This window comes from Falco biarmicus, chromosome 14, assembly GCF_023638135.1.
Source record: "Falco biarmicus isolate bFalBia1 chromosome 14, bFalBia1.pri, whole genome shotgun sequence".
Lineage (NCBI taxonomy): Eukaryota > Metazoa > Chordata > Aves > Falconiformes > Falconidae > Falco > Falco biarmicus.
In genome coordinates, this window is record NC_079301.1 from 2478303 (window position 1) to 2486961 (window position 8659).

Sequence of the window (8659 nt, forward strand, 5' to 3'; positions counted from 1 at the left end):
AGAGTGCACAGCACCTCAAGCCTATAATCAATAAGCTGTACATGCTGCAGCACAAAGACCTCTTATCTGGAATAACACTTTGAATTTAGTGCATTTATTTAATCCCTGATGCCTGCAGAGCATCAGTCCTGTCTTCTGGGTTAATTTATTTATTCCGGTGATGTATTTTCAGTCTTTCAAGTACTTGACATTTGAGAAGCAGATTTTTTTTTCCCATTTCCTAAAAAAATCTGAAAACTTTGTTTACAGAAATGTATTTGTTTCCTAATTCATTCCCTACTCTTTGTTTTAGGAGCCAAAGCCCTGTTACCAATACTAAGAGCCATACACTGGAGGGATCAGGGAAGGCTCCTTCTCACCCTGCTTGGCAAAGCCTGTTTCTAAATCAGTGCCAGACATTCAGTGATCTTCGGTCTTTAATCTCATCTTTCCCACCCCCTATGAATATTGCCTCCTCCTCTTAAAAAAACACAAAGTCACCCCCTTTTGAGGCATACCCAGGATGCTGTGCTGCATTGAGATCACGAGAGCAGGCGATGCTCTTACCTTCTGGAACCTGGTATTTCCAGGTATAAGCATGTGAACCCTTGGCTGAACCCAAAAGAACCAGTGGTTTAGACAGTGTGACTATGTAAATGCTTACTGTTAAAAAGAAATAACAAAAGGAAAAATAGTCTTCAGCCACTGCTACGATGCTGTAGTAGTGATTATTATTGGAGCTGTAAAGAATGCACTCTAATTAACCCAGCCAGTGGGTACTAAACATTTGGTTATGGCAGGGTAGATTGAAGCTTTATAAGCTTCGGGATCTGCAAAGCAGAAAAAAGTCTCGCCTGACCTTGGCTGACTAGATTAATAATGGCTTCATAAAAGCTAGAAAAAAATAAAAATAAAGCGACACAAAGGGCAATTTTGGGAAAAACACAGGGTTAATTCTATTTTCCCTACCCATTTTCCAGTATTTCCCTGTGCATCTTACACAGAAAAGCAATAAATGTTGAGAAGAAAGAATGACTCCTAGAACGGGGACGTTATCCTGGCAAAATATATTATGTGTCCTCAGAAATATTTTTGCAAAGGTACAGAATGTAACTGTTTTTCCATTTCAGACATTGTAAGAAATCTTTCACACTTCTATCTCAAAACCAGTCCATGGGAGAAGTTGCTCACCAAAACATTCAGAAATGTTGCTCAAACAACACAGGGTGAACGGGCCGCTGTAAGGTCTGAAGCTCTTATTACTGATTAAACCTCATCGGTTACAGGCTGGAATAATTGCAGTGCATGGTGAACAAATGAGGCTGATTCTGAAAGGCATCAATTTTGAACCTCTCCTTGCCAAAACAGTAGGGAGATTTAACAATATAGACAAATCAGGCGCCAAATTAGTCCCACAGGCTGCCGAGGTGGAGCCTTCGCACCAGATCATTTTGTACGTGGGCAGAGATGCCGTCTCCCAAACCACTCACCTCACTTTCACAATTAAGGTCGTTATGTTGCAGGTCAAATAATTAGCTCCAGAATCCAACCACTGATCAAATGGGTCGTGTTGCTCTTCCATCACATCCCCCAAAGAAGCACAGGGTAGTTACGCCAGCTGCTTTGCAGCTCGCAGCTGGGCGGGCAGCCACTGCCACATTGCTCCCACTGTTTCCGTGCTTTCTTGGTGACATTATTTCATCTAAGCTTTAAAAGAGTGAATCCTGATGCTGGGAGAGGCAAGAGCGAGTGAATCCTATAGACACAACTCCATGAGCTGTTTCGGTCTCTGAAGGTCTGCAGATAATTCCAGTCACACCTTCAGGATGATGCTGAAGTGACCTGGGCTGAGGCAAAGGTCCCGATGGATGCTCCCATCGAGGAAGACGGTGTTTTTTCCTGCAATTTTGTTCTGCAAGTCAAGAAGTCTACACCTTTCCACATGTACTGTGAAAATCCATGATATACCAACACAAGCACATGCATGCACACTTTACACATTAAATATATATAAAATGACTGTCTTACTCTGCAGAGAGCCTCTGCCTGTGCCACAAACACTTCAAAGGCTTCAAAGCAGAGGTGCCTGCAGCAAGGGCTGAAGCTGAGAGCAGAAGTGCCAGTTTCAGCTGACACCAGAGGTTTCAGGATCTTAGGGCATGAATTTTTTTTCACTCATTTTAAATTAATCTAATTGGAAAAAAATTGAAGGAGAAATAACCTGAGACATTTTGAAGTTGTTTTCTTTTTTTAAAAAAAAAACACCTGGGAAACGCTGTTTTGAGATTAAACCTGCCTTTAAGTAGATATTTTAAAATAAAAATACCTTCAGTGTTTAAGAAGGGACTGCAGAGATGTACTCTTTGCAGCCATTTTGGAGAGGAGGGTTTTTTTCTGTATTTTACAGCAATGCCACCACTGTTACTCAAGCGACATTTCAGGTCCAGGGTGGGCAGCATCTCTGGACTTTCATTCTGGTCCTCTTCTCCGAGTTAATGCATTGGTTCTGCAGGCAAAAAAATAGACATTTTTAATATTACAAAATCCAAAAGGCTTCCTGCTGGATGGACAGATTTGTTGTACATCACAGATAGGAGATGAGGGCTGAAGCAAATGCAGTGTTATACCAGGACGAAGCACCCTGTGCCCAGCACTGCGGCAGCCTCCTGCACTTGATGCTGCCCACGTAAGGGAGGAAATTCTGGGGGTTTTGTTGTTTGGTTTTTTCCCCCACCATTTTTTTTTTTCTAATGAAAGTGCTGAAATATCTTGGTTTTGAATAGTCGTGGCATGGGAATCTTCTTTAATAGCTGCCTATTTAGCCTGACTTAAGACTAGAAACATTTCAACAAAGAGTACAGGAGTTTTGGGAGTGCTTGCTGGTGCTCTCTTCTGTTCTTTTCAGGTTGCCAGAAGCCCAGGGGAAGGATGTGGGTGACCCTGGGGTTTGGATGCTTTGTAGTGGGACAGGTAAACATCTCCCTAGGACACATGGGTACTCAAGGAGCTCAGCCAGGGCAGTCCCTGTGCTGGAGAGAACACAGCAGTTTTCCTGGACTAACCAAAGAGAAGGAGATGAGCTATGCAGTCTTAAAGCCATCATTTAAATAAAAATGTAATCATTAATATAATAAGAAGAATAATTAAAAGATTGTGAGAACAAGTTTATTAACATCACAGGGCACAGTGCCTCCTTGACCTGGTCCAGGACTGCATCCCACGGTGCCCCTTGCAGGGAAATGCAGATCCAGAGCACAGCTCTCCTGTTTTTCTCAGCCTGACCAGCAGCTGCATTATCTGTCATTCCATGCATCCTCTGTAACGCTGCGCACGCTGCCTTTTAGGCCAAACCCTTGGTTAGGGAAAATTGGTGGAGCGTCACGACTGCATTGATTTAATTGATTGAGAGCATCAGGCTCTGTCCAGCATCTCATCTCCAATCCCAGGCAATATTAATCGGTGCGAAAGATAACAGCGCATGCCCTAGTTGCAGAAGGAATGAAAAGATTTCTTCCCCAGGACTCCAAAGAGTGCTCTCAGAAAAGAAAAATTATGAGAGTGTTTTTTCTCTTTCTAGCCCTGGGTTTGCCAGCGGGCACCGAGCTCAGCCTGTGAAGGTCCCTCTGGACCAGCTCGCCTGCAGCACTGCAAGGAGGCTGCCGAGTTCAAGCAGGTACAGCCAGGCTGCCACAGGTTTGGGATTTTAACCACCAATTTTTATCCAGAAACACTATGGAAAATCACAGATGGGTCTCCAGCCAAGGCACTGACTGAAGTTAGTAGCAAAGACATAAAATTTTATGGCTGGTGGATTTTGTTTTTTCCTTTAACAAAACTCGAGTGCTTCCCAGTGTGCAATGGTGACGTTATCCTTGGGAAGTGGCTGCCTATGATGAATGGGCCACAAAACCAGGGGCAGGCCCGGCTGGGGGAGGCAGGGCGCTGCAGCAAGCCTGCCCGAGCACCGGGGGTAACCCGCCCTCCCGCAGCAGCTGCCAGCCCAGGGCCACCATCCTGCCCAAACTGCTTTACCAAAGGCTCAAGGTTTCCACCCTATTAACGAGCGATGCACAGATGGGTTCGGTCTTTTAAACCCAAACCAGACTAAAGAGTCTTCCCTCGCTCCCTCCTTGCTGAGGTATCTGTGCACTCCCAGTTTCTGCTAGCAATAAATCATTATCCGGGAGCTGCCTAGGGCTGCCTTGTCTTGAGGACAGCCAGGAGGCACGTCTGGCCTCGGCTCCACCTTCTGTATTTGCCCTTTTGAGGGTGGCACAGCAGAAGCTTTCACCCCGGCGTGCCGGCGCAGGCGGCTGGTGCAGTGACTCGCTGCTGGAGACCATCACCCCCGTGGGAGCGGCAGTGACGGGGGGGCTGCCCTCAGGATGGCAAGGCTGGAGACAGCCTCAGCAGGAACAGGTCGTGTGCCTTTCTTTGCCTGGATGCAGTTCTGCCCTAAATTAAATGCAAAAGTAAAACTCAGGGCAAAAGCTGAATCACTCGCTTAATTTAGCGGTGAAATCATAAGCGAAGCACTACAGTACCTGGTGAAGGGTGCAGTGATTTCTAATTATGGATTATACAGCTAATCAGTACCAATCAACGTTTTATGATCTTGACTTAATATTTAATATAATTTTAATTATAATTGCTTTTGCCACAAACTGTGTCAAATACTAGGTGTGATTTCCCCTCCCGGCATGCCTCGCAGCACTGGGTGGGCTCTGGGATGGGGGCTGCTCCAGGAGGGAGCCTCTCTCCCCAGAATCCCACCCAGCAGCACAAGCCCACCTCCCCACTCACCTTCCTGCTTGGTCTGCCTTGAATTGTGATGCTAATTAAGTGGTGGTGAGTCTCAGCATTATTAGAATGGAGTTTTTATCTCACATAAGTACCTTCCAGCTACAAACAGGGGAAGTTCATTTAATTAAAAATAATTTTAGTGTAAGTTAATGTGAACACAGTTCAATTACTCTGAAATATATTTAATTTTTTTTCTTTTTTTCTTTCGAAGTCTAACAAGAGGCTGTAGAAAAAAAATCCAGATAATCCGGATGGTGCATTCAGGCCATTTCTGTGTATTTAAGACCCCCACATCTGCCTGCTCTGATTCCCACCCCTTTGCCCCCAAAATGTTGGGCATGGTGTTTGGGAGCTCTGGCATCACAGAAACTGGAAGGTTTTGGTCAATGAAAACATAAAATTTTAAAGCATTTTTTTTCTACAGTGCCTTTTTCCTCCATCTTTTTATGATCTAGAAGGATGCAGAGCTCCTGCTATCCCTAGTGACCACTTACTTTGTGATTTTCAGCATCCCTGGGAGACTCATCTCAGGAGGGGCACCACTTGCTCAAAGCGCGTCCAAAATTTTGCAGCAAGGGACTTAAGCAAAACACATCACCTTCAGAAATCCCTTCTGGCTCCAAACCTTCCACTGCCACGCTGGTAAATCAGTAGTGCTTCTGAAATTCAAGGGCTCTGATTAAAACAGACCAAGGAAAACTGAGCGGGGTATTTTATAGGAGACACTGGGCACTGGGACATTATTTTTAAAAAGAGCGGCTGGTTTTCTAGCACATTACTTAATCAAAGCTTTTGTGTACTCTGAACTCCTCCTTTTTTAACACAAAGGTCATTGGATGTATAGAAAGTCTGCAAGAGTGAAATCCCGTAAGAGCCAAACTGACCCGCCACTCGCACCTCATTACAGAGAAAATTGATGCAGGCGAACGAACCTCTGCTGTATCACTACAGATCTCAGCCTGGGCTACGTAACGAGGCTGCGGGGAGATGCTGCTGAGAGCCGGGATGCCAACATACGCTCTTGTCTCTACTTATTATGATCAACCTTAAAGTCAAGCACCAAAAGATACATTTGGGGCTTAATGCCATGCCTTGCTTTGCCAGAAGACTGGCTCTTCCAGAGCTGCTGCTGAGCACCATGAGGGTCATTAGGCGACAGCAAGAGCCAGGGGAACGGCTATGTTTTGGTGCAGTGCTTTTTGCAGCCTCAGCGTTTTTTCTTACCCTTCTTTCCTTCCATTGCACACAGTCCCCCATGCCTGTGCAGCCTCCTTGAAGCCCGTATTTCAACTCTTTACTAGCAGGGCTGAGTGAGTAAGTTGAAGTGAATAATTCTTCCAGTGAATCTCACCTCTTTTTCAGTATACAATTTACTTTGATGGATTCATTACTCCCAATTATTTGCTGAATAGCTTTAGTAAATAATTCTCTGGCTGTAGATGGATGGTGAGTGTTTTGCCATATTTATTTAATGGTCAAAATTTAAGTTCTGCTGGGTAAGTGCAACTGCTCACCTGAGTTGTGTTGGTGCTTTTTCCCGGCTCTACTCTCAACACAGACGTGTGGCGTTGGCTGACGGAGGGGGCCAGTCTCCAGGCTGGCAGCAGACCTAGGCAGATGGTCCTCTGCGGTCGTTTTTTCAGGCTTTTTCTGGTAGTTGGAGGCTTAGAAACTTTGCTCAGGACTCGCTTTCAGTGCAGGACCCAGGGCTGGGGGCTGGCACGAGCGTGCCTGCTGGTGGCCAAAACGTCACTGCAAACAAATGCAGCAACATGTAATGACAGCGGAACCGCAGCCACGCCACCGCTGCCATGACTGTTTATTGATCATCCTCAGGGCTTCGCCCAGCTCTATCTGTCACCCAGTAAAAGAGGTTTCTGTCCTTATGTGCCTTCGTGCCTTTTCAAAGCCCTTTTGCCAGCTCGGACCTGACGTCTGTGCATGACAGCAGCAGAAGCCCTCAGCTCTGCTCCGCAGACACCCAAGACCCTCTTCACAGGCCTGGTGTTTTTAACTAATTTAAACTTAATTAAAAAAATCCCCAAAACTAAAGAGCAAAACCAAAGCAAATCCAGAATGTTTAATGAAATAATTAACACTCAGGCAACTTTTTTAATATCCCAAATGAACATTCTAATTTAATATCATAAAGAAACATAGAAACACCAGACGTATGCTGCGGGTTCAGACACCTAATTTAACTCACCTGGGGAGTCCCCAAATCCATCCCTGCCTGGGCTCAGGCTCTGGTCCCCCACCTTGTCTTGTCCCAGGGTCTCACCTGGGGCTGAGTTGGGGTCTCCTCTGGGGATTCCCTCCCCTTGCAATTAATAACATATCAGCTTCTACTTAAAAAAGAAAAAAAAAAAAAAAGGGCATGTTTGATTTACATTAATGCGACTACTTAGCCCAAACCTGCGATGAAAGGGAGAAGCCCAGAGGCAAAGGAGAGGGTCAGGGCGTCACCAGCGCGCAGTGAAGCTCCAGCCCAGTGTCAGCAGCTGGAGCTGGTGGCTCTGTCTCCCCAGCGCTGCCAGGGGCTGCCAGGGAAAGGCAGGAGGGGAGGGAGTCCTGTGAGATAACAGGAGGGGGAACAAAATCCAGCACAGGAGCTGCAGCCCCCAAAATCAACAGCTGGAACCTTACACCCAAAGCCTCCAAGCCTGCACCTCCTGGTGTAGTTAAGTACTGACCAAATAAAGCAGCTTTTGAAGGTTTCTGTTTATTTTTTATAGCATGAAAGCACTTAAAAGAGAAAATGTCCTTAAAGTAAACACAAACAAAAAACCACAAAGAGAGCAAACAAGCAAGCACCTGGGCTGGTTCCTGCAGGGACAGACCCTCCTCAGGCAGCAGCCTGCAGCCCCACCACTCTGGTGGGTCCAACCCTTCCCCTCCACCCCAAAGCTTTTTACATGGGTTTGATCACCAGCCTCCTGATTTGCGAAAACAAAGTCTGAGATAGGAGGCAAGGTCTTTATAGCAAATAGCTAAGACCATTGACTTTCAAATGCAATCTTGGTGGGTTTTTTTCTCTCTATAAATCTATTGTGCTGCATCCTTATTTACTTTCTCACAGCCCCCACTAACAAGTTAATACTACCATAAAGGAAATAAATTCCACTCCCACACGTGGAAACACCTCCTATCAGAGTAACTTAACATCACTCACACGGTAATATAAAGTATTTATACCACTATGATACCACTGGTGCAGCTACATCAGGGACCGATAGGTTAAGTCCTTTCATCCATTAAAGATCTTATAACCTCTTGTTACATATGTAGCTACATATGAAGTCCTATTCCCAGAAAAGGTTAATTAAAGCCCGTAATTCCGGTATGAGCTGAATGCGGCAGGGGTCAGGCAGGAATTTCTCCCGTGCACAGCCCCTTACACTTACTTAAATAAAAATGAACTTCCCAGAAGGACTCAGAAGCTCAGCTTCCCCTTTTGGGAGGGGGTATTTATCAATCCTCCACCTCTCTGAACACCTGTGTAGAACCCTGTTCAAGACCTGGAGCCCACCCTGGTGACCTGCAAGAATATGCTATGGAGGGACATGTCATGGAGGGTGGCATTTTTGCATTCCTATGTATAATAATTCCTGAATTATCTGAATGGGCAATTTAAGGAGAGATGGTCTTTTCTCCCCGAAGGAGTACAGGCAAAGAGTATCTGAATCCGGCCAACCCAGTCACTGAATTTTTAAAAGCAGATGGAGGGGCTGTCCCACCACCCACCCTTCCAACCCCAGCAAGAGGAGCAGTGCGTGGCAGTAGCTGGGCGCTTCAGCTGGGGGAGGGAGTTTATCTGAGCATCTTTAACAGGCTCACCTATTCGCTGAAAATATGCAATCAGCAGAAAGGACTAACG

General features: G+C 45.6%; 1 long non-coding RNA gene across 1 annotated transcript; it reads right to left on the bottom strand.

Moving 5' to 3' along the window:
• Positions 1-231: 231 nt before the first annotated feature.
• LOC130158839 (uncharacterized) lies at positions 232-7099 on the bottom strand. Its single transcript, XR_008825504.1, has 5 exons — positions 6989-7099; positions 6297-6534; positions 5277-5441; positions 2306-2485; positions 232-1850 (listed from the first exon to the last, which is right to left on the bottom strand). It is a non-coding gene; the product is annotated as an uncharacterized LOC130158839 (long non-coding RNA).
• Between the last annotated feature and the right edge of the window lie 1560 nt (positions 7100-8659).